Source organism: Budorcas taxicolor, chromosome 3 (genome assembly GCF_023091745.1).
Source record: "Budorcas taxicolor isolate Tak-1 chromosome 3, Takin1.1, whole genome shotgun sequence".
Lineage (NCBI taxonomy): Eukaryota > Metazoa > Chordata > Mammalia > Artiodactyla > Bovidae > Budorcas > Budorcas taxicolor.
This window is the reverse complement of record NC_068912.1, coordinates 93290229-93316554: the sequence shown is the minus strand read 5'-3', so window position 1 is coordinate 93316554 and position 26326 is coordinate 93290229. Positions and strand designations below refer to the sequence as shown.

At 41.7% G+C, this 26326-nt stretch overlaps 1 pseudogene; it reads left to right on the top strand.

Moving 5' to 3' along the window:
- LOC128045607 (sterol carrier protein 2-like) overlaps nucleotides 1–26326 on the top strand; it is a 49504-nt pseudogene that overhangs the window by 22672 nt on the left and 506 nt on the right.

Genomic DNA, 26326 nt, shown 5'->3' with positions numbered 1-26326 from the left:
GTGCTGGTATAGTAACAGCAGCAGCAGTACTTTATTTCCTAAAGTCACTAGGAGTTCTTTCTTGGAATATTAAAATCTAATCCAACAGTAAATCAAGTCCAGCTATCTCAATTTGCTAGCTTTGGTTTTTTTTTTTCCCCTCCCTGCTCTTTGATGTTATATATCTACAAGGGAACTGGTTTTTCCAGACTGGAAATACTTGAATTTTTAAGACTTCAGATCTTTTTTTCAAGTAATAAGAGAAAATTTAGATAGAGGCAGAGATGGAATGGCCATTGAGACACAGTCTTGTTAGGGGTTATTTCTGCATCCTAAGATGTAAAAGAAAAGTGCTTAGTTTTGAATCATGCTTTAGTTGCTTAATAAAAGGACATGCTATGCTTTAATAGTTTGCCCCCATCCCAGTCTGTTTGTACTGCTGTTTGAACATACCACACCTGGGCGACTCAAAAACAGCAGGAATTTATTTGTCATAGTTCTGGTGACTGGAAATCCAAGATCAAGGCATCAGCATGGTCACCTTTTTTTGAGTATCCTCTGCCTGGTTCATAGCCAGTGCTTTCTCGCTGTGGGCCCACATCGTGGAAGGGCTCAGGTCTCTCTGGAGCCTCTCTATAAGGCATGACTCCCATTCATTAAGGCTCTACCCTTACGACACCCGAAGGCCCTCCCTGCTAATACTATCACATTGCTGTTGTTCAGTCACTAAGTTGTGTCTGATTCTTTGTTACCCCATGGACTGCAGCATGGCAGGCCTCCCTGTCTCCTGGAGTTTACCCAAGTTCATGTTCATTGAATCCATGATGCTATCTAACCATCTCATCTTCTGCCGCTCTCTTCTACGTTTGCGTTCAATCTTTCCCAGAGTCTTTTCCAGTAAGTCTGCTCTTTGCATCAGGTGGCCAAAAGTATTGTAGCTTCAGATTCAGCTTGAGTCCTTCCTGTGAATATTCAGAGTTGATTTCCTTCCAAATTGACTGTTTTGATCTCCTTGCTGTCCAAGGGACTCTCAAAAGTCTTCTCCAGCATCACAATTTGAAAGCATCCATTCTTGGCTCTCAGCCTTCTTTATGGTTCAACACACATCTGTACATGACTACTGGAAAGACCATAGCTTTGACTATACGGACCTTTGTTGGCAAAGTGATATGGTTTAATATGCTGTCTAGGTTTGTCATAGTTTTCTTTCCGTGAAGCAAATGTCTTCTGATTTCATGGCTGCAGTCACCATGCACAGTGATTTTGGAGCCCAAGAAGAGAACATTTGTCACAGCTTCCACTTTTTCCCATTCTATTTGCCAAAAAGTGATGGGACTGGATACCATGAACTTCATTTTTTGATGTTGAGTTTTAAGCCAGCTTTTTCGCTTTCTTCTTTCACACTCATCAGGTGACTGTTTAGTTCCTCTTTACTTTCTGCCATTAGAGCGGTATCATCGCATATCTGAGGTAGCTGCTATTTCTCCCAACAATTTTAATTTCAGTTTGTGATTTATCCAGTCCAGCATTTTGCATGTTGTACTCTGCATATAAGTTAAATAAACAGGGTGACAATATACAGCCTTATTGTACTCCTTTCCCAATTTTGATGCAGTCAGTTGTTACAGATAAGGTTCTAACTGTTATTTTTGGCCCACATACAGGTTTCTCAGGAGACAGGTAAGATGGTCTGGTATTCCCATCTCTTTAAGAAATTTCCACCGTTTGTTGTGATCTACAGTCAAAGGCTTTCACGTAGTCAATGAAACGGACGTAGATGTTTTTTGTGAAATTCCCTTGCTGTCTCTATGATCCAACAAATGTTGGCAATTTGGTGCTGTTTCTTCTGCCTTTTCTAAACTCAGCTTATACATCTAGAAGTTCTCGATTCAAATACTGGTGAAGCTTACCTTGAAGGATTTTGAGTGTAACCTTCTAGCATGGGAAGTTAGTGCAATTGTCCAGTAGCTTGAACATTCTTTAGCACTGCCCTTCTTTGGAATTGGGATATAAACTAATCTTTTCCAGTCATTTGGCCACTGCTGGGTTTTCCAAATTTGCTGACATCTTGAGTATAGCACTTTAACATCATCCTTTGGGATTTGAAATAGCTCAGCTGGAATTCCATCCTCCACTAGATTTGTTGGTAGTAATGCTTCCTAAGGCCCACTTGGCTTCACACTCCAGGATGTCAGGCTCTAGGTGAGTGACCACACCATTGTGGTTATATGAGTCATTAAGACCTTTTTTATACAGTTCTTCTGTGTATTCTTGCCACCTCTTCTTAATTTCTTCTGCATCTGTTGTGTCCTTACTGTTTCTGTCCTTTATCATGCCCATCCTTGCATGACATGTTCCTTTGATATCTCCAGTTTTCTTGAAGAGAGCCCTAGTCTTACCCATTCTATGGTTTTCCTCCATTTCTTTGCATTGTTTATTGAAGAAGGCCTTCTTATCTCTTCTTACTTTTCTCTGGATCTCTCCCTTCACTTGGTTATATCTTTCCCTTTCTCCTTTGCCTTTTGCTTCTCTTCTTTCCTCAGCTATTTGTAAAGCCTCCTCAGACAACCGCTTTACTTTCTTGCATTTCTTTGACTTAGGGATGGTTTTGGTCACCACCTCCTGTACAATGTTATGAACCTCTTTCCATAGTTCTTCAGACACTTTGTCTCCCAGATCTAATCCCTTGAATCTTTTTATCACCTCCACTGTATAACCATAAGGGATTTGATTTAGGTCATACCTGAGTGGCTTAGTGGGTTTTCCCACTTTAAAATTTAAGCCTGAATTTTGCTATAAGGAGCTGATGATCTGAGCCACAGTCATCTCCAGGTCTTATTTTTGCTGACTGTATAGAGCTTCTCCATCTTTAGCTGCAAAAAATGCAGTCAATCTGATTTTGGTTAGAGCATAGGCTTGGGTTACTGTGATGTTGAATGGCTTTCCTTGGAAACAAACCAAGATCATTTTGCTGTTTTTGAGACTGCACCCGTGTGTCTCATTTCAGACCCTTTTGTTGGTTATGAGGGCTACTCCATTTCTTCTAAGGGATCCTTGCCCACAGTGAAAGAAAAGAAAGAAAGAAAGAAAGTGTTAGTCGTGTCTGGCTCTTTGTGACCCCATGGACTGTAGCCTGCCAGGCTTCTCTGTCCATGGAATTCTCCAAGCAAGAAAACTGGAGTGGGTTGCCATTTCCTTCTCCAGGGGATCTTCCTGACCCAGGGATCAAACCCAGGTCTCTTGCATTACAGGCAGTTTCCTTACCATCTGAGCTACCAGGAGTAGATATAATGGTCATCTAAGTTAAACTGGCCTAAAAACGGACTCCAGTCCATTTTAGTTCACTGATTCCTAAGATGTCAATGTTTACTCTTTCCATCTCCTGTCTGACTACTTCCAATTTACTTTGATTCATGGACCTAACATTCCAGGTTCCTATGCAATATTTTTCTCTACAGCATCGGATTTTACTTTCACCACTAGACACATCCACAACTGAGCGTCTTTTCCACTTCGGCCCAGCTGCTTCATTCTTTCTGGAGCTGTTAGTAATTGCCCTGCGCTCTTCCCCAGTAGCATATTGGACACCTATCCTCGGGGGAAGGGGGGGTGCTCATCTTCCGAGGTAATCTCTTTTTTTTTTTATTGTTCATGAGGTTCTCCTGGCAAGAACACTGGAGTGGTTTGGCATTCCCTCCTCCAGTGGACCACGTTTTGTCAGATCTATGACCCGTCTGTCTTGGGTGGCCCTGCCTGGCACGGCTCATAACTTCATTGAGTTATGTAAGACCTTCACCTCAACAAGGCAGTGATACATGAAGGGGACTATCACACTAGGTATTAGGATTTCAAAATAAGAGTTTTGGGGTATACAAGCATTCAGACCATATATGGCAAGTCCTATCTTTTTTTTTTAATTAAGGCACAGATTAACTATTATGCCATGATTTGATATTATTACAATTATTAGTATCAATACTATTAGAGTATTATTTTTATATAGATTATCCAAAGAACTGACTGCTGGAAATTCTGATTTCTTGGTGAAAATTTCCTTTTGCATTTGAAACTTCTCTTTTGTCCAAGGAAGAAATGGCTGGTTTAGCAATGAGGTTAGAGTCTTTGTGGTATGGCCTTTTTTCTTTGATTATACTATTAAAATTGATATTTTTAAAACTCTGTTTTTATGTAAGTAATATATACTCAAGTGTAAACAAAATGAAAAACTACTCTCCTATAATCCCACCCATCTATATCATGAGTCCACAAATGATGGCCTATGCGCCAGATTCATCCCACCACCTGTTTTTTTTTATTTTGTTTTGTGTAAAAATTTTCTGAAGTTTAGCCCATAAGGAAGGGTATAAATCTGAGTGTTTAGCCTGATCAATGTTAACAAATGAATATATCTCCCAGATCAAGATGCAGAATGTTGGCAGCACTCTAGAAACCTCCTCACACCACCTCCCATTACTATTCACTCCCAAAAGGAACCACTATTCCAAATTCTACCACCATCAGTTGATTTTATTTATTTTAGAAATCCATACAGATGGAGCCATGCAATATTTACTGTTTGAGGTGTGGCTTCTTTTGCTCATCATTGTAAGATTCATTATATTTTTGAAGTAGCATTAGTTCATTTTTACTATGTGAATGCACCAGAATTTATTTATTCAGTTAATGGTTGATATATCTTTGCAGTGTTTCCATTATGGGGCCTTATAAATAAAGTTGCTGTGAACATTCTCTTATGTGTCTGTTAGTGGACATACATACTTATCTCCATTTCTTATATAACATGGAGTAGAAATACTAAGGGCTTCCCTCATAGCTCAGTTGGTAAAGAATCTGCCTGCAATACAGGAGACCCTGGTTCGATTCCTGGGTCAGGAAGATCCCCTGGAGAAGGAACTGGCAACCCACTCCAGTTTTCTTGCCTAGAGAATCCCCATGGACAGAGGAGGCTGGCAGGCTACAGTCCATGGGGTTGCAAGAGTTGGACATGACTTAGTGACTAAACCACCACCACCACCACCAGAAATACTAAGTCATGAGCTACCATATAGCCAGGTTTTTGATATGGATATACTATTTACATTCTCCTCCATATTATATGAGAGTTTCATTTGCTCTATATTTTTGACAGTACTTGGTAATGTCATTTTTTGGGTTTGTTTTTAACTCGGGTACACTGAGGTATTATTTATATACAATAGACTCTGCCTTTGTAAGATGTATAATTCTATGAATTCAGACAAATGCATACAGTATTATAGTCACTACCAAAAATCAAGATACAGAAGATTTCCAAAAAATATCTTTGCGTCTTTTTGTTCTCAATCCCCTACTCTCACCCTTAGGTGCTGGCAACCACTGAGCTGATTTCTATCCCTACAGTTTCACTTTTCCCAGGATGTCATAAGCTTCCAATGGAATCATACTCTTTGCGCGTTTTTGAGCCTGCTTATTTCATGTATTATCAATAGTTTCTTCCTTTTTGTTGCTAATTAGTTTATCCACTCGCCAGCTGGAGTATATTTAGTTTTTTTCCCAGGTTTTGGCAATTTGAGGAAAGCCCCTAATGAACATTCACGAATAGGTGTGGATTTATATTTTCATTTCTCTTGGGTAAACACCTATGAATGGCATGTGTGTGTTTAGCTTTCTAAGAAACTTCCAGACTGTTTTCTAAGGTGACTGTATCATTTTAAAGTCCCTCCAGCATTGTGTTGACTTTTCGACTGCTCCTCCTCACCGGCACTGGGTATTATTTTTTTAAAGCCATTCATGCCAGTAGGTATGTTGTATCTCATCTATACTTTCAACTTGCATTTTCCTGATGACTAATGGAATTGAACACCATTTCATGTGCTTTTTTTGGCTATTTGGAGATCTTTTATATGTGCCTGTTTGCTTGCCCATTTTTGTAGTGGACTATCCAGCCTTCTCTAATTGAGTGATAAGAGTTTTTTTTTTTAATATTTTCTGGCTACAAGTTCTTTGTTAGATATATAAGTTGCAAATATCTTCTTGTTCTTGGTCTGCTACTGTTTTGAAAATAGTTTTATTGGAATATGGCTGCATGCATTTGTTTATATATTTTCTGTAGCTGTTCTTGTGCTACAAGTACAGGGTGAGTCATTGCATTAGAGGTCTAGTAGTTCACAACACCTAAAATATTTAGTGTCTGATCATTTACAAGAAAATTTGCTAAGCCTTGCTATAGGTAACTATTCATCATCTATTACCACAAATTTAATGGTTTAAAACAACACACACATTTATTACCTCACAGCTTCCATAGAGAAATTGGCTGAGGACAGCTTAGCTGAGTTCTCTGCATAAGGTCTTGCAGGTTGCAGTCAGGGTGTTATCCAGGGCTGGACTGTCATCTGGAGACTTGGCTAGGAAAGGGGTTTATGTCCAAGCTCAATCATGTTGCTGCAAAAGTAACTTCCTTGCCTCTATGATAATGTAGCTTAGTTTCTCCTGGTTACAGGCCAGAGTCTGCCCTCAGCCCCTACAGGCCAGTACCCTGCCAGGTAGTCCTCTCCATAGGCAGTGTGCAACTCACAGGATGAAGCTAGCTTGAAGTCAAGGCCAGCAAGAGAGTGAGACAAAAGACACACCCTCAACTTTCTCACATTGTGCAGGCTAGAAGCAAGTCACAGGTCCTGACTACACTCTAGGGTAGGGGATTATCCGTTTAGCTCAGTCATACAGTCATGTCCGACTATTTGCAATCCCATGGACTGCAGCATGCCAGACTTCCCTGTCCATCACCAACTCCCAGAGCTTGCTCAAACTCATGTCCATCAAATCAGTGATGTGATCCAACCATCTCATCCTATGTCGTTCCCTTCTCCTCCTGCCTTCAACCTTTCCCAGCATCAGGGTCTTTTCTAAGGAGTCAGTTCTTTGCATCAGGTGGCCAAAGTATTGGAGTTTCAGCTTCAGCATCAGTCCCTCCAATGAACACCCAGGACTGATTTCCTTTAGGATTGACTGGTTGGATCTCCTTGCTGTCCAAGGGACTCTCAGGAGTCTTCTCCAACATCATAGTTCAAAAGTATCCGCTTTTCTGTGCTCAGCTTTCTTTATAGTCCAGCTCTCACATCCATACATGACTACTGGAAAAACCATAACTTTGACTAGACAGACAGACCTTTGTCAGCAAAGTAATGTCTCTGCTTTAATATACTGTCTAGGTTTGTCATAGCTTTTCTTCCAAGGAGCAAGTGTCTTTTAATTTCATGGCTGCAGTCACCATCTGTAGTGATTTTGGAGGCCAAGAAAATAAAGTCAGTCACTGTTTCCATTGTTTCCCCATCTATTTGCCACGAAGTAATGAGACCAGATGCCATGATCTTTGTTATTTGAATGTTGAATTTTAAGCCAGCTTTTTCACTGTCCTTCCTAGTGGAATATACAAAGGCATGAATGAATACCAGAAAGCAGCAATCACAGGGGTCACCTTAGAGCCTGTGTGCCACAGTAGCTATTATTAATATATTGGTCTCCAAGTTTGCAGGTTGGAATCTACAAGTTTATAAGCTTCTTCCTATATGTCTATTAGGGCTTCCCTGATAGCTCAGTTGGTAAAGAATCCACCTGCAATGCAGGAGACCCCAGTTCGATTCTTGGGTTGGGAAGATCCACTGGAGAAGGGATATGCTACCCACTCTAGTATTCTTGGGCTTCCCTTGTGGCCCACCTGGTAAAGAATCCTCCTGCAATGTGGGAGACATGGGTTCTATCCCTGGGTTGGGAAGATCTCCTGGAGAAGCGAAAGGCTACCCACTCCAGTATTCTGGCCTGGAGAATTCCATGGACTGCATAGTCCATGGATTGCAGAGTCGGACATGACTGAGCAACTTTCACTTTTACTTTATACATAAATAATTGAATATCTGTTTTTAAATAAAACATGGGTTCATGCCTACAGTTTGTTTTGAAACTGGTTTATATAACAATCTCTTCAAGAGTTTCCCATCTCTTTAAGAATTCTTAAAGAGATGGGAATGCCAGACCACCTTACCTGCCTCCTGAGAAATCTGTATGCAGGTCAAGAAGCAATAGTTAGAACTGGACATGGAACAACAGACTGGTTCCAAATAGGGAAAGGAGTACGTCGAGGCAGTATATTGTCACCCTGCTTATTTAACTTATATGCAGAGTACATCATGAGAAATGCTGGCCTAGATGAAGCACAAGCTGGAATCAAGATTGCCGGGAGAAGTATCAATAACCTCAAATACACAGCTGACACCACCCTTATGGCAAAAAGTGAAGAAGAACTAAACAGTCTCTTGATGAAAGTGAAAGAGGAGAGTGAAAAAGTTGGCTTAAAACTCAGCATTCAGAAAACTAAGATTGTGGCATCCAGTCCCATCATTTCATGGGAAATAGATGGGGAAACAATGGAAACAGTGACAGACTTTGTTTTCTTGGGCTCCAAAATCACTGCAGATGGTGACTGCAGCCATGAAATTAAAAGACACTTGCTCCTTGGAAGAAAAGCTATGACCAGCCTAGACAGCATATTGAAAAGCAGAGACATTACTTTGCTGACAAAGGTCCATCTAGTGAAAGTTATGCTTTTTCCAGTAGTCATGTATGGATGTGAGAGTTGGACTATAAAGATGGCTGAGCACCGAAGAACTGATGCTTTTGAACTGTGGTGTTGGAGAAGACTCTTGAGAGTCCCTTGGACTGCAAGGAGATCCAACCAGTCCATCCTAAAGGAAACCAGTTCTGAATATTCATTGGAAGGACTGATGCTGAAGCTGAAGCTGCAATACTTTGGCCACCTGACGCAAAGAACTGACTAGAAAGACCCTGATGCTGGGAAAGATTGAAGTCAGGAGAATAAGGGGACAACGGAAGATGAGAAGGCTGGACGGCATCACCGACTTGATGGACATGAGTTTGAGCAAGCTCCTGGAGTTGGGGATAGACAGGGAAGTCTGGCATGCTAGAGTCCATGGGATTGCAAATAGTCAGACATGACTGAGCAACTGAACTATAAAACAATATCATGAACTGTATAATGTGAATGTGTCTTTTCAGGTCATGAAATGTAGATCCTTATCATCTAATGGCTGCATTGTACCCCTCTATATGAATATACCATGATTATTTAATGAATTCCCTCTTCTTAAATATTGCAGTTGCTAGTGATTTATGCCATATTTTACCAGGTTGCTGTAGAGTGTATGTGAGTGCCCATGTGCCCACACTAACACTGGGTGTGATTCTGTTACAGTCAGTGGCTTTTGATTAAAATGTACACATGAAACTGAACACTCCCTTTTTCTCCTTCCTTCTGCATGTCTCTTATTTAGATAAGAAGGCTGACTGCGCAATCACAATGACTGACTCGGACTTACTGGCTCTGATGACTGGTAAAATGAATCCTCAGATGGTAAGTATGACGGTACGTATGTCCTTGTATTAAGTGGATTTTAACCTGTTTCACTTTATCACCTATTTCAGCCTCATCCCATAAAGTGTAAAGTGGTCAAACCCACAAAACTCAGTGTTCCCCAAATATTCACTTAATGGATGACAAATAGTTGTGGAGCTAGCCATGTGTCAGCCATTGCCCTGTGTGCTGAAAATGTCCAGATGAATAAGAAATAGTTCACACGCTCTGGGCATCCAGTTTGGTATGAGACAGGTGTGCAGAAGAATAAGTGCAACCAAATATCTGTGGTGCCCTGTCTCGCTTGTGGTTGGAGAGTGTGGAAGAAGGAGAAGCCATATCTTCCTGGGCTGCCAGAGAATGCTTCACAGAGGGAGTAATGCCTGGCTTTGTCCTGGGGGTGGTCAGGAGTCGTCAGTGCACAGATGGAGAGCAGGAGCCACCCAAATAGAAGAAAGGACTAGTTGTCACAGAGGCAAGACATTTTACCTTTCGTATCTTTGCCTGTGCTCCTTTTTTGTCTGAGCTGTGATTTCCTTGACAAACTTCTTATCTTTTAAAATGATCTTAGGGACTTCCCTGGTGGTCCAGTGGCTAAGACTGTGCTCCCAAGGAATGGGGCTTGTGTTCGATCCTTGGTCAGGGAACTAAATCTCACATGCTACAACTAAGAGTTTGCATTCTGCAATTAAAGATCCCTTATGCTGCAGGTAAGACTCAGCACAGCCAAATAAAATAAATGAATATTAATTTAACAAAACAGAATGAACTTAGTTGTTATGTTCAAAGACCTCCTACCACACTGTTGGGGAGCTATAGTCAGTACCTCTTCTGGGCCACTTACTGGACTGCTAGCCTAGCACTTGTCTCATTACACTAAGTTGTGATATGCCTGTCTCTTCTCCCAGTACAGTGTGCATGTCTCAAGGGAACAAACCACATCTTGTTCATCTTCGTGTCTCCAGAACTGAGCATGATGCCTGGCATTTTTAAATTTTGACAATCACTGGATTAATTTGTATTTCTCTAAAATGTATTCATGGCTTGTATAGATTTTTCAGGCCCCCTGATTGTCAAGGATCTTCTTATATTCTTTACTGGCACAATGTTGAGCAGACTTGATATACGTTATCGTAAATAACACAAAGGAAGCTAAGATGCTGCTTCCCATTGTAGCCTTATTTTTTGTTGTTGTTACCTCAACCTTATTTGGGCTTCCCTGATGGCTCAGATGGTAAAGAATCTACCTATAATTTGGGAGCCCCGATTCAATCCCTGGGTCAGAAAGATCCCTGGAGGAGGGAACGGCTACCAACTCCAGTATTCTTTCCTGGAGAATCCCATGGACAGAGGAGCCTGGCAGGCTACAGTCCATGAGATCACAAGGAGTCAGACAGAACTGAAGCAACTAACACTTTCAGCCTTATTTGTTTTAGGTCTTGCTCCTGTGGTGAAGTCACTCAGTCGTATCCGACTCTTTGCAAACCCATGGACACCAGGCTCCTCTGTCCATGGGATTTTCTAGGCAAAAGTACTGGAATGGGTTGCCATTTCCTTCTCCAGGGAATCTTCCGGACCCAGGGATCAAACCCAGGTCTCCCACATTGTAGACAGGCGCTTTACCGTCTGAGCCACCAGGGTACCCTCATAATTTTAAAGACTGGATAAAACAACTAAATCTGACTCCTACTTGTATTCCTTTTAAAAATGCTTATTCTAAGCAACTAAGCACATTTCAGCTGACTCATTGACAAGGGAGAGACTTGCATCTATGATGTTTCAGTTGAATACATGCCACTGATGCTGACATTTCCACCACTGCACCCTCTTCAAAATCTGGACAGAACAGAGGCCACCAGTCTCAGAGCTGGCACGTCCCCCTTCCCACCCGCTGCAGCTCAGCCACTGTGCACTCCATACACTTCCTTGGTAGCGTGGTCAGGCTTCACACTCAGCCGCCCTCGTTCTCTCAGTTTATCTGTTTACCACCCATTTGGAGAGTAAAGGGTCAGCTTACTTTTCCTGAACACCTGTTAGCACCCAGAGGAATTAAAGGTAAAAATGGGAGACCTTTGTGTTAATGTGCTAATGGTCTTCCCTTATGCTCAGAAGAGGATTTGACTGGAAACCATTAAATGCAGTGAAAATTATAATTTATATGTTTGGCTACAGTTGAAGCAAAGCAATATGCTCTCTAGCAGAAAGCACATATGAAGAGCACCTTAGGGCCCAGATTTAAATGATTCTTTTGTTTGGAGTCTTTAAAAGGTGAAGACTCATTTTTCTCTGTAATCATTATTAAATAAAATGTAATTTCTTCTTTTAATTAAGAAAAGGGAAATATGGTGAGTTTCTCTGGTAGGAACTACTGGTCCATATTTTTGAAAGACACATGTTAAATATATTGTGTTCTGAGACACTTGACCTTTAAGTCATCAGACAGAAGGCTGTGTGCCATATAGAAAGGAAACATTTAGTTTGTCCAGACAGAGGAGAGGGGGGGAAAGGAATTAGTCACCCTCACCAGAAGGTGTAGAGAAGGCAGAGCTCTGCGGTTCCTACCAGTGTGGCAGAAGAGCTCCTCACTGCTTAATATACTTGTTAGGAAGTGAAGGCTACCAGCAACTTTTCCTCTATTTTAAGAATTGAGTAAGAAGACTGAGATCATAGCAGAGAAATCATGCCATGTTCCCAATTTTGCTATTTCTTTAAAGTTTTCCTGGGATTTTGTTACATGATAAATTTAGCAAACATCATGTGATCTAATCCCAGGCAGTTGTTAAGTGGAACAAATTGTGGCTCTGCACTTGGGACTGGTTTGAGTCTCCTTATTGAGCCAAAGATTCACACAGGCACCTCAGCAGGCTGCCTGGCCTCCCCCTGTAGGGAATACATCTTTATCATGTAGACCAAAAAAGGGAGAAAAATGGTGACATTTCATTGCCTAGATGCATCTGTAATCGAATCCCAAGTTTCTAAGCGTGTTACACATGTGCTTCTCCCCCCTGCTGGCAGACCCACTGAATGTGTAATGTTTTTAAACAAAATCAGTCTAGTATGAACCCACTCTGCCTAATATTTGAGGAAAACAGGTAATGGCAGACTCAATTTCTAAGAGAACAGATTTGGGAAAGTTGTGTCTTTTGACTGCTTTGTGTAAAGCGTAACTTTTACAAATTTACTCTTGTGAGGAATCTGGTCCTAAATCTATTCCCGAAAGCCAAGTTTCATATTTTGAAGAAAGTTTAAGAGACTTGGATAAATAAATCATCTTGGGGCTGGACAGTCTAGAAATATTAACAATCTCAAAACAACAAATAATAAATTTTCTTTCTTCTTCCTCACAGGCCTTTTTTCAAGGGAAATTGAAAATCACTGGCAATGTGAGTCTGGCTATGAAATGACAAAATCTCCAGCTTCAGCCACAGGCAAAGCTAAGCTGTAAAGAACTCCCTTTGCCTACCTTTGAAAATCAAGTTGAGATATATAGATATACATATATTTCATTGTCAGAACTTAGATTGAAACTACATATTGGGAAATAGCATGAAATTTGTTTTTAAATGGGTGTGACCAATCTTGTTTTTCCTAAGCCCTGGGTGAATAGAACCTGATGGTTTACTACTGCTTGCTGAATTGCATACAACTGTGCATTGCAAAGTTAATATGGTAATTATGGTTTGGGGTAAAATTGAATTTTAGAATAAAATTAGGAATAGCAAAATCCAAAAACTATGTAAACAAAAGCTCTCATTTTGGTTATAAAGTACATTTGAGGATTCTTGTGCCGAAGATTCAATTTAAGTTTTCTTTGGGAGAACTAGGGAAGAAACAGAATGCCAGTAGCTGGCCATATTTAGTGCCGTGCACTTAATGGCCTCAACCTATTTCCCAGTGACAATTTTTTAAATTCTGTATTGGGATTAAAAAAAAATCTTTAAAATTTTGCATTTCATGTCATCAAAGCAGTATTTTTTTCCCACATTAAAGAAATATGATCAAAGTTTGGGAGTAAATACCTATTTTTAAATGAGTTTCTTTCTTGAAAAAATTCAGTGCATTAGAATCATAAAATGCTGTTGAGAAAACTGAAGAAATGAGTTTGCTTTGACATGCACAATTTTCAAATTATACTCATATTACTTTAATTAAATTCGTAAAACTCTCTTTTCTTTGTTATAATTTTCCTTTTCCATATGTTTAGTTTACTAGCCACATTTATCTTTCTAGATGTTCTAATGCTAATGCTGTTTCTATAATTCAGTAAGATATGGGGTAAAATAATGCTTTCAGAAGAATGTTTAATAGAAAATTGCTCTTCCTCATCTCCTTTTTTAAAAAATTATGTATCTTCTTTTTGTTCAGAGTTCTCTAAATGATAGAGAGTAAGAGAAACACTGGAGATTTACAGTCTGAGTTATCTAGACTACTATTTACTGCTATGTTCCCATAATCAGTCACTACTAGTTCTTGGTTAGGGATGTACTGTGTTGTGGTGGAAAGGGCACCTGACTAGGAGTCAGGAGTCTTGTTTCTCTTAGGCAAATTAGTAATGTCTGACAGTTTCTAACCTGTTAAAATAGGGCATTTATGATGGTCCCTAAGGCTCCCTCTGTTCTGATAATCCTGTGAGTCTACTTAGAGGCCAGCAGAACTGTTCGGGAGTTATTTAGGCCATGCCTTTCTGCTGTAACACAATTACTTTTACCCAAAGATGGGTCAGAGGCAAAAAGCTGGGTGGTTTCGGTTGTTGGTTTAGATGTTCGGCATATCTACTAATCAAATCAGCACTGTGGATCCCATAGCCCTTGGCCATTTAACTTTGCATGTTCTGCAACAAGCAGAACTGTATCTGGGAATGGGGCAATATGGTAAGTTAAGCCAGTATAAGTTGATTTCAGGTTTCCCAGGTGGCTTGGCAGTAGAGAATTCACCTGCCAATGCCAGAGCTTCAGGAGATGCGGGTTCGATCCCTGGGCCAGGAACATCCACTGGAAGAGGAAATGGCAACCCACTCCAGTATTCTTGCCTGAAGAATCCCATGGACAGAGGAGCCTGGCGGGCTACAGTCCATGAGATCTCAAAGACTCATACATGACTGAACAATTGGACAGGAGCGCAAGTTGATCTCAAGTCCCGAAAATGCATTCAGAACACAGACTTACTTCCTAATCATGTTGGCTTTTTACTCTGTGAAGAAAAAAAATACTTCAAGAAAAAAGTTCCAACAAAATGTCTGATTTACTTGCAGTTTGGATTTGCTGTATTATTCTGCTTCCTGTTGTTCAGGATAACAGGATATTTGTTATAGGCTTTAGGATGAACCTGAAAAAAAAAGAAAGAAAGCCCAAAACTGGTTCTTGGAGTAGAGATGTGTCTATATATAAATGCAATTTATATTATTCAAAAAACTAAGATCATGGCATCCAGTCCCATCACTTCATGGCAAATAGATGGGGAAACAATGGAAATAGTGACAGACTATTTTCTTGGGCTCCAAAATCACTGCAGATGGTTACTGCAGCCATGAAATTTAAAAGACTCTTGCTCCTTGGAAGAAAAGCTATCACAAACCTAGACAACATATTAAAAAGCAGAGACCACTTTGCCAACAAAGGTCTGTCTAGTCAAAGCTATGGTTTTTCCAGTAGTCATGTATGGATGTGAGAACTGGACCATAAAGAAAGCTGAGTGCCAAAGAATTGATGTTTTTGAACTGTGGTGTTGGAGAAGACTCTTGAGAGTCCTTTGGATTGTAAGGAGATTCAACCAGTCCATCCTAAACAAAATCAGTCCTGAATATTCACTGGAAGGACTGATGCTGAAGCTGAAGCTCCAATAATTTGGCCACCTGATGCAAAGAACTGACTCATTGGAAAAGACCCTGATGCTGGGAAAGATAGAGGGCAGGAGGAGAAGGGGACAACAGAGGATGAGATGGTTGGATGGCATCACCAACTTGATGAACACGAGTTTGAGCAAGCTCTGGGAGTTGGTGATGGACAGGGAAGCCTGGCATGCTGCAGTCCATGGGGTCACAAAGTGTCAGACACAACTGAGCGAGTGAAAGCCTGCATGCCCTAGAGCCCATGCTCTGCAACAAAAGAAGTCACAGCAATGAGAAGCCCGTGTACTGCAACTAGAAAGTAGCCCCCGCTGGCCACCATTAGAGAAAAGGCCCAGGCAGCAGCAAAGACCCAGCACAGCCAAAAACTGAACTGAACTGAACTGATATTATAAAAGAAAAGTACTTGATAAAAATGTAGTAACAGTTTAATTTCTAGAGAAGCATCATTGCTTGGAGGAGAGAGGTTAACTGGCCTGAGTTAAAACTAATGCCATTACTGGTTTCGTTACTTGAGCAAGTTGAGCTTCAGTTACCTGACTTAGAAAGTGGAGATACTAATATTGACCTCCTAGGATTATTGAGAGTCTAGAGAGATAACATGTAAAGTACCTAAATGAATGTTAGCTATACATCCTCAGTTCAGTTCAGTTCAGTTCATTCGCTCAGTCATGTCCGACTCTTTGCGACCCCATGAATCGCAGCATGCCAGGCCTCCCTGTCCATCACCATCTCCCGGAGTTCACTCAGACTCACGTCCATCGAGTCAGTGATGCCATCCAGCCATCTCATCCTCTGCCGTCCCCTTCTCCTCCTGCCCCCAATCCCTCCCAGCATCAGAGTCTTTTCCAATGAGTCAACTCTTCGCATGAGGTGGCCAAAGTACTGGAGTTTCAGCTTTAGCATCATTCCTTCCAAAGAAATCCCAGCGCTGATCTCCTTTAGAATGGACTGGTTGGATCTCCTTGCAGTCCAAGGGACCCTCAAGAGTCTTCTCCAACACCACAGTTCAAAAGCATCAATTCTTTGGTGCTTAGCTTTCTTCACAGTCCAACTCTCACATCCATACATGACCACAAGAAAAACCATAGCCTTGACTAGATGGACCTTAGTCGGCTCTAGATTAGTGATCACACCATCATGATTATCTGGGCCATGAAGATCTTTTTTGTACAGTTAGCTATACATCCTAGCTATTCTTAATTCCCTTACTGTAAGTGCAAGTTCCCTTTTTCTCCCCTCCTTTTGCCTCTGTGATGTGCAATATGATGCCTATAGTTTTTTTTTTTAAATAATTTTATTTATTTATTTTTGGCTGTGCTGGGTCTTTGCTGCTGCCTGGGCTTTCTCTCTAGTAGTGGTGAGTGGGGCTACTTTCTAGTTGCAGTACATGGGTTTCTCATTGCCATGGCTTCACTTATTGCAGAGCATGGGCTCTAGGGCACGCAGCTTTCAGTAGTCACGGTGTGTGGGCTCCGTGGCTGTGGTTCACAGGCTCTAGGACACAGACTCAGTAGTTGTGGTGCATGGGCTTAGCTGCTCTGAGGCATGTGGGATCTTCCTGAACCAGGGATCGAACCATGTCTCCTGCATAGGCAGGTGGGTTCTTTAGCACTGAGTCACCAGGCAAGTCACTGTAGTTTTTTTGAATCTTTTCTCATTTGTTCATTCACTGAACAAATATATCTTGAGTGCCTGCTGTCTATAGAGTACCATATTAAGGGTAATGCTAGACACTGGAGATAGCAGTGAGCTCCCTCCCTTATAGTGCTTACAGCCTAGTGGGAGAGACAGTCAGTCAAAGAATCATTATTACAGACTGATGTATTTTTCAGGAGATGATGAGGGTGCTGTGATGGAGAGTCACAGTGAGGGGCCACCTTTGAGACAGTGGTTGAGGGAGACATCTCTGAAGAGGTAATAATTAAGCTGAGATCTACAGAGTGAGGAAGGAACCATGCAAAGAACCATTCAGGAAAGGATGAAAGATGCTTGGCTTGTTCTAGACATTGCAGGAGGGCCAATGTGAGTGGAATATAGTGACCTGGAAGGACAGCTCCAAGATGATGTTAGATAGACACACAGGAGCCAGCTATATTGGCATTTGTTCATTAAGGTAAGCCATTTGTGCTTCATTCTTTGTGCATTTGGAAGCTTTTGAAGGTGTAGCATTACATATATTTATTTCTCACTCATGCTATATATCTGCTTTGCCATCGTATCTTGTCTAGAACCCAGTCCAACGGAGCGGCAGCTTCTGTTTGGAGCCCTGGGATTGTCAGGACCAAGGAAGTTAAACAGCTGAAATACGTGTTGACTCTTAAAATTACCTGTAAGTGATGCTTATCACTTTTGCTCCCATTTCATTGTCCAAATAACGTCACAGGCTCCTAACTTCACAATCTTACCATGTGCCAGAAGAAGGGAAGGGAGTTGAACTATTTCTGAAGGAACTGATGACCATAACCCAAGGGCTCTCAGCAGGGGAATGAAATGATTTAAGCTGTCACCGTACCTGCTGTGAGGAGAATGTACTGGGCTACCGGGTTGGAGAATGGAAAGTGGCAGAAGATGGTGTCCTGGACTGGGGTGTCAGTAGCGGAGGTGTTGGTAGACGTGCAAAAGTAGGCAGAAGTAGAGCTGGCGGGACTTGGTGACCAGATGCAGGGGGAGGAATGACCTCCAGTGACTGGCCAGGTGAATGGTGGGTCATGACTGGAATGACGAAGGGACAGCAGATTTTAGGGAGAGTGGCTGAAATAATACGCTCCAGTTTTGAACTTGTTGTTAACTCTGAGGTGCCTGAAAATATTTCTTGGTAGAGACACCAGGAGGCAGCTGGATTTATGAGACTGGAGCTCAGAGGCGAAGTCAGCTTGTAGACGTGCATTTGGAGGTCTTGAACACTGGGTGGTGTGTAAAGCCACAGGAATGGATGGTATTGCCTGGGAAGGGGAGAAGTAGGGTTAGATGAAGCCTCGAGGAACTTCAGCTTTTAGAGATCAGGTTGAGGAGGAGGATCTGTCAAGGGGGATGGGGAACGAGGGAGTAAAGAGGTGGAGGAAAATTTCGCAGGAAGAGAGGATAGCCTAAAAGTGGTGATTGTCAACTGTGTCCTATGCAGGTCGATCAGGATGCTATCTAAAATGTGTCTACTGGATTAAACTTGGCAACATGGAAGTCACTGGTGATTACTGCAAAATCAGTTTCAGTGCTAGATTAGAACTGGTTTCATAAAGAGCTATGAATAATAAGGACAAAAAGTTCCATTGGGTAGTGATACGTTCGGTTTCCAAGTGATTAATACAGAGCAAGTGCATTAGCTAATACTCTTAGTTCCAGATTAGGTCATCTTGCACATGCTGCTTCCTGTGCCCACCCTCACCATTCTCTCCCTCTCGTCCCCCGCCTGATCCACTTGGCAAATTCCTTTCCATTCTTCTCGTGTCTTAGCTTTCCTGAATTTGTCCCTCTTTGCCACACACACAAAAACCCACAAAGCAAGCAAGCAAACAGAAAAACTCCTAGGGCTGTAATCATTCCTTTGTAGTAATTTGTTTCCCACTGAACAGAGAGTTCCTTAAGGGCAGAGACTGCATTTCATATATCCATTTGACACTCCCAGCACAAAGTCTTGGCTTACTGTCATAAAGCAAATGAATGAGATAAGCTGAATAACAATTTTATATTCACAGGGGGCATTTTTGAAGATAAGAACCTCATCATAGAAGTGCATTCTCTATGACAATGACCTTCCGCTGTCCCGATGATGACAAAGAACATTAAAAATTCTTCAACCGGACCTATCCGGCTCTTTCTTTGAAGATATTTCTAGCTTCTCAGGATAGCCTTTCAATTTAAGATTGAAGCAGCCTGAAGTAATCAGAAAAGTCAGTTTATTTGTAGTTTTAGTACATGTTTATAAAACAAAGTGGCTCAGTGGGTTCTCTGTACATTGAAATCTTTAGTCTTGTTGCCATACCTGTTCAGATGAATTCAAGATCTCAGATTTCTGTAATCCTTGCTGCATATGCAGAAGAACAATAATGGAGAGCATGATTAGGAAGTTGAATGTGGAGGTGAGGGTGCAGGAGTCACAGAGGTGTGATCAGAAGAATCTCAGATCAGATTCTGTCTGTCTCCTGGAAGCTAAGTTGGTGGTGGTAGTGGTTTAGTTGCTAAATCATGTCTGACTCTTGTGACCCCATAGACTGTAGCCCACCAGGCTGCTCTGTCTATGGGATTTTCCAAGCAAGAATACTGGAGTGGGTTGCCATTTCCTTCTCTAGGAAGCTAAGTTAGCTCAAGGCTTTAAGCCTTGCCAGACTCAAGTTTCCTCTTCTGCACAAGGTGGGCAATGTTCATATTTGTTTTTTTAAATAGTCTCATTAGACTGTGAATACCTTGAAGGTAGAAACTCTGTTATTCATCTCTGCCTCTAGTATTAATACTATGTCTACCAGAGGAAGCATCAGTAAAGGTTGCTCAAACAAATGAAGAGCAGACAACAATCCGTTAAAGTTCTTTTAAAATTGTAATATACCTTGTAAAAGGTTCAGTCACATATAAACATAAAATCCTTCTGTTTTCTTCATGTGTTACCGTAGAAAAAAGAAATATGAAATTAAATCCTGTAATTAACTTCAGCAATTAAACTTCAGAAATTATTTCAATTATTTCAGAAAATAATACATCTAGAGCAGCCTGGTATGGTGGGAAAACTTGAGGCCTATCAGGTGAGTGTTCTGGTCGTAACTCAGGCATTTAAGGCTTCCATGGCGGCTCAGCGGTAAAGTATCTGCCTGCAATACAGGAGACAGGAGACATGGGTTTGATCCCTGGGTCAGGAAGATCCCCTGGAGGAAGGCATGGCAACCCCCCCACCCCCGAGTATTCTTGCTGAGAGAATCCCATGGAGGTGGAACCTAGCGGGCTATATAGTCTATAGCATCACAAAGAGTCCGGCACGTCTGTGACTGAGCATGCATGCACTGGCGCTTAAACACTGGGACCTTCCCTGAGCTGATAATGATTCTGAGCTTGTGTCTCACTCTCTAAAACAGGAATAATAATGCCTGCCTTGCTGATTGTGAGGATTAGCAATTGTAGCTGTAAAATGTCAGGTAACTCAGTGGATGGTGCCTAATGTTATTTGAGAAATTTTTTAACATGAAGGAACTTATTCATTGGAACCTTTTATGATAATCCTTTGAGTTCAGATAATCACTGACTTCAAGATTGGGGAAAGTTTTCATTTCTCATCTTTACATTCTCAAACTTCATGAAAATTTAATAGTCTTTGTAACTCAGTGAATGAATATAGAATTATTTAGACTTTCAGAAGGTTTTCATTTCAGCCAAAGATTATGGTTCTAGCTATCCATGGCATGGTTGCTTTTTGAACACAAAGAAGTTGCTTGATCTTATTGACTAGGGAGAAGAAGGTAATCAGCCAGATTGTAACTCTGTGTAACTTACTCTGTGGGACTGAGTTTGTTTAGAGACCACACTGATATGAATTAGGAATTTGGGGTATACTGCTACATAGCTAATAAGGGTCCTCAAAGATTTATGTGCTATCAGGAACCACAGCCATGTCTGGCCAAATTTTAGAGTTTTTCTCAAAAAAGAGTTACAAAATCTATTGGAAAGGTCCAGTAGTAATATCTATCTGGAGACTGCTGCAAACAAATGGCTCTTTAGTTCTTGGTAAGAACAGAGAATATTGGGCCAGATTTCTGGCCCTTAAGAAATGTGGCGTCTGATTCCACTTGGCAGGAAGTTTAATCTGGTATGGAACTTTAGCCAGACTTCTTGGAGAAATATTTTTTTAAAATGTTACACATCCAAAACTTATTGCAAGAAGTGGTGTCCATTTAGTCTATCTATGCTATTAATAGTCATTTAAATACTTTGTAAATATTCACAGTGCTGTTTTCAGCAGCATGCAATAAATGCTTGACCTTTTGGTTCCTGGATTTGTGGCCATAATCTTTTATGTAAAATAGGGGGAAATTCTTTGTAGTCTGCTATTCATTTAAATTGCAAGCAGAGAAGCAGTAAGTGCTACAGTTTCCTAACCAGCTACCAAACAGTAAGTTTTCTTTTTCCTTGCAAGTTATTGTATATTCGCCTTTAAGAATATGGCACCTTCTATAGTATATAGAACACTTGGTTCAAGATGAAACACCTCATTTAGAACAGGAATGTATGGAAAAGAATTTCAGACAGGAAGGCAGAGCCATATAAGAGAAAGGTTGACTTAGGCAGACTGAAAGGAGCCTTCCACTTGGCAAAATGATACACAAAGGCAGGGCGTGATAACAGTTCACAAATATTTGAAAGATGGAAAGACCAAAGGGGAGGAGATTATTTTGCTTACTTTTAGAAATAATGGGAAGAAATATAGAAGGGAAATTTCAGACAGAATCAGTTGAATCTCCTGCCAGTAAAAACTGGTCACGAAAGGACTGAAAGCTCCAACCACAGAGAAGTTCCTAAACAGATATGGCAAATCAGAGCATTTCATTAGAAGATGTACCTTAACAGTGGCAGAAAAAGCATCTGAATGGGAGATAATATTTTATTGACAGTCACTCTTTTGAGGATTTCTCCTCTTCCCATTTATCAAAATATTTCTTCTATGTATCGGAAAGAAGACTTTGACATGTTTTTATATTTAGTTGCATATACCCTGACTTAGAGTACATAAAGTCTGTATATTGTCACCCTGCTTATTTAACTTATATGCAGAGTACATCATGAGAAATGCTGGGCTAGAAGAAGCACAAGCTAGAATCAAGATTGCTGGGAGAAATATCAATAACCTCAGATATGAAGATGACTCCACCCTTATGTCACAAAGTGAAGAGGAACTAAAAAGCCTCTTGATGAAAGTGAAAGAGGAGAGTGAAAAAGTTGGCTTCAAGCTCAACATTCAGAAAATGAAGATCATGGCATCTGGTCCCATCACTTCATGGGAAATAGATGGGGAAACAGTGGAAACAGTGTCAGACTTTATTTTTGGGGGGCTCCAAAATCACTGCAGATGGTGACTGCAGCCATGAAATTAAAAGATGCTTACTCCTTGGAAGGAAAGTTATGACCAACCTAGATAGCATATTCAAAAGCAGAGACATTACTTTGCCAACAAAGGTGTGTCTAGTCAAGGCTATGGTTTTTCCAGTGGTCATGTATGGATGTGAGAGTTGGACTGTGAAGAAAGCTGAGCGCCAAAGAATTGATGCTTTTGAATTGTGGTGTTGGAGAAGACTCTTGAGAGAGAGTCTTCTCAAGAGAGAAGAGAGACTTCTCAAGACTCTTGAGAAGACTCTTGAGAGACTCTTGAAGTCCCTTGGACTGCAAGGAGATCCAACCAGTCCATTCTGAAGGAGATCAGTCCTGGGTGTTCTTTGGAAGGACTGATGCTAAAACTCCAGTACTTTGGCCACCTCATGCAAAGAGTTGACTCATTGGAAAAGACTCTGATGCTGGGAGGGATTGGGAGCAGGAGGAGAAGGGGACAACAGAGGATGAGATGGCTGGATGGCATCACTGAATCAATGGACATGAGTTTGGGTGGACTCCAGGAGTTGGTGATGGACAGGGAGGCCTGGCGTGCTGCGATTCATGGGGTCACAAAGAGTCAGACATGACTGAGTGACTGAACTTAACTGAACTGAACCCTGACTTATTAGATATCTTCAGAGAAAAACAGAAAGAAATGAGTATTCAGAAGCTTTTAAGTTTCCACAGTGTAAAAGTAGCCTCACTTTTTGTTTGTTTTTAGTTTGCATTTTATTTAGCTGAAGTTAGTAGAATCTGAAAGCCACCAAATGGTAGCTGCAATATAAGCGACAACTCTCACCGGAGCTGGGACCCAAAAGCCCAAGTTTGAATTCTGGCTCAAGTACATACTCATTAGCTGGTCACCTGAGCAAGTTAGTTATCCCCGCTGAGCATCCATTTCCTAAAAACTGGGGAATTTTAGGAATAAAGGGGGACAATAATCCCATCATGCTTGGGAAGATTAAGTGAAATGATGTGTGGGAGAATGCTGTGTAGTATGAACCAGTTTTAGTTTTCTGTTTGTGTTTTTTTTTTTATTGCTACTGTGACACATTACCACTAATTTAGTGGCTTAACTTGACACATATTTATTATCCCACAATTCTGTAGCTCAGAAGTCTGGGTGGGTTCAGCTGGTTTCTCTGCTCCAGGTCTCATCAGGCAGAAGCCAAGGTGTTGACTCCCCTGAGCTCTCATCTGGAGGTTCTGGGAGAGGATCTGCTTCCATGCTCATTCAGGATGTTGGCAGAATTTGGCTGCATGTTGCTGTGGAACTGAAGTACCTGTATCTGTGCTGGCAGTCTGGGATTGTTCTCAGCTTCTAGAGGCTGCCTACATTCCCTTCATCTCTAAAGCTAGTCAAGTCCTTGCATTTCAGGTCTCTCTGATCTCCTCTTCCGCCTTACCTCCTACCTCCAGCCAGGAAAAGTTCTCTGCTTTTAAGAGCTCATGTGATTAGGTTAGAATCATCTGGCTAATCCAGGATAATCTCCTTATTTTAAGGTCTATAACTTTAAAACACATCTGCAAAGTCCTTTTTGTCATATAATGTAACTAGGGATTAGTGTATGGACATCCTTGGTGGTTCATTCTGCCTAATACAATGATGCTATTTTAGGGCTAGAAAGGGGCCTTACAGAACATGAGATGAGGTTCTTGCCCTGGAGGGTTTACAATCCAGGGGGAAAGAGATGAGTAACATAATATTCAGCAAGAAAAGTCCAATAATAAAGAGTTTGCATGGAATGTTATAGCAGCCCAGAAGACTTTTTCTGTACCTGACTTGGCCTGTGGTTTTTTCATCATTCCTTGCTTATCTTTTGATGTTTTTTTAATCAAGATCCTTCAGATGGAATCCATATATACAGAAACCACCATGCAATTTGATTTCTAAATGTCCAGAAAATTAAGCTGCTGCCATAGATTAGTATTTACTCTGCTATTTAATAAGGAAAGATCTTGAGGTTTTGAGTAAGAGGAGTTATTTTCTTCTCTGATGATGAAGTAATATAACACCACTTTATCTTCCCTTACCTTGGTCCTGATTGCTTCTTTGTCCTCATCAGCTCCATCTTGAGTGCCTTCTAGTCCTTCATTCCCAGCTCTCTCTGCCCCTGTGTACATCTTACTCCTCCCCTCTTTTGAGTTTTCTTGTTTTGTATTGTTTTGAATTAGAAACACCTCCACACCCAAGGCCTGTGGAGGTTTCTGTTTAATTCTGTTTAATATTCTAACAATATTTCCTGGATGTTTAGTCAGATCTCAGTGATAGTTTTTTAATAATATCAGCTGCTGTTTATGGAATGCTGACCATGTGCCAAACGCTGTGCAGAGTCCTGTACTTCCATCTTCTCATCTAATTTAAACATTCTGTGAGGTATAGGCAATATCTTTATTTGAACCCAGATCTAAATCCAAAGCCTGTACTTGACACCAGGCACTCTAGGAATAGCAGGAGCTGAAAGGAGGGGCAGCGTGAAGGCACCAAAGCAGCCCAAGCAGATTCAGAAAACTCAAATCTCGAATTCCACTCTGTCTTTACAGCCCTTGGGCAGGTTAGAGGATCTGCTTCTAGAACACCAGGATTGTCTCCATTTTCCCCTGGAAACACTCAGAGTGGTTCAGACAGATGATCTGAGCTTGTGCCTACAGCACTGGGCTGCCACAGAGCCTGTGTGAGCCCTAGCTTGGCATCCCACTGAAGAGCCTACTTCTCTGAGGGGAGGGGATGGGGTAGGCGGGGCATGTGGTGTGCCCTGTGGCTCGAGAATACCTTCCCTACCAGGCTGCAATGATTAAAATCTTCATAAATTTAACACACTAGGCACTCAGCATATGTGCTGATTCTCAAGTCCTTCAAGAAGGCAGTCTTTAGTTGCTGTGTATTCACACAGCAGAATCTTGCTGTTCTAGCTCCACTGAATCTAGGCTTCATGTTGAGAAGACATGAGATGCAGCTCTGTGTTGGCTCCTGCCCAATCCTGTGAATCATACCAACTCTCATAAGTTTAAGCTCAGAGAGAACTGGAATTTGAGGCCAAAGAAGGCAAAAATATTTCCCTTTCCCATTCTTGAGTTCTTGATGTAATGGAAACAGACAGTCCTGGGTTCAAACCCAGACTCTGCACTTGCTTGCTTAAGTTACCTGCTGATCTCCATCATGGAAAGAACTCCAGTTGTGGGGGAAAGTACACCTGGCCGTTTTATGCAGTCATGTATCCTTTCTAAGGATGTCTCTGTATCTGTAAACAGAGGCAGTAGCAGTTCTTACCTTACGGGGTTGTAAAGGTTAGAGAGTAACGCATGTTGTGCGATCAGGATCCAGTAGCAGCTGCAGTGAAAGGTCTGGAGCCTTTACATGAGCTGTTCATTCATTCAGGGCTCTGGCAATTGAAGTTGAACAAGTAGTCCCAAGTTTGAGTTACTTATCCTTTCCCCTCTGCAGCAGGAGGGCAGCCCGGTAAGGTAGCTGTGGGTGCTCTGCCACAGGCCAGGGCAGGTATGGGTGAGAGCCTTGTTAGGCAGTGGAAGTGCCAAGTACCACCTAACCTAGCCCGATCGTGTTCCACCGCCAAAGACCCTGGCGCCAAACAATGTTGCTTCAGCTGCTAGTAGTTAATACTCCTTGACTTGGAAACGTCTTCAGCTCCTGGGAGCACTATGGTGCCATGAGGGCTCACGGCTCACCCCCTTAGTCTCTCTGCGACTGGGATTCCTATGCACCCTACTCTCAGCCCAATTTATCGTCCTTCAAGGCTCACCAGGCTGTGGGCGCAGGGCCAAGGTGTAGGGGTGGAGGGTGCGGGGGGGGGGGGGACTTTTCCGGGAAGGGGCACAGCAGTGTCTTGGCTCGCTGCCCAGTTAGCCACGGCCCAAGACCCCAAGGTAGGAGAGTGAACGGAAAGGTACTCTTGCTTGGAGCGGTTGCAAAATCCTCTCCCCGCAGGGATTTAGAACTCAGACGCACTTGGTGGAAGAGGCCCGCTCTCCCGCCCGCCCTTCAGGTG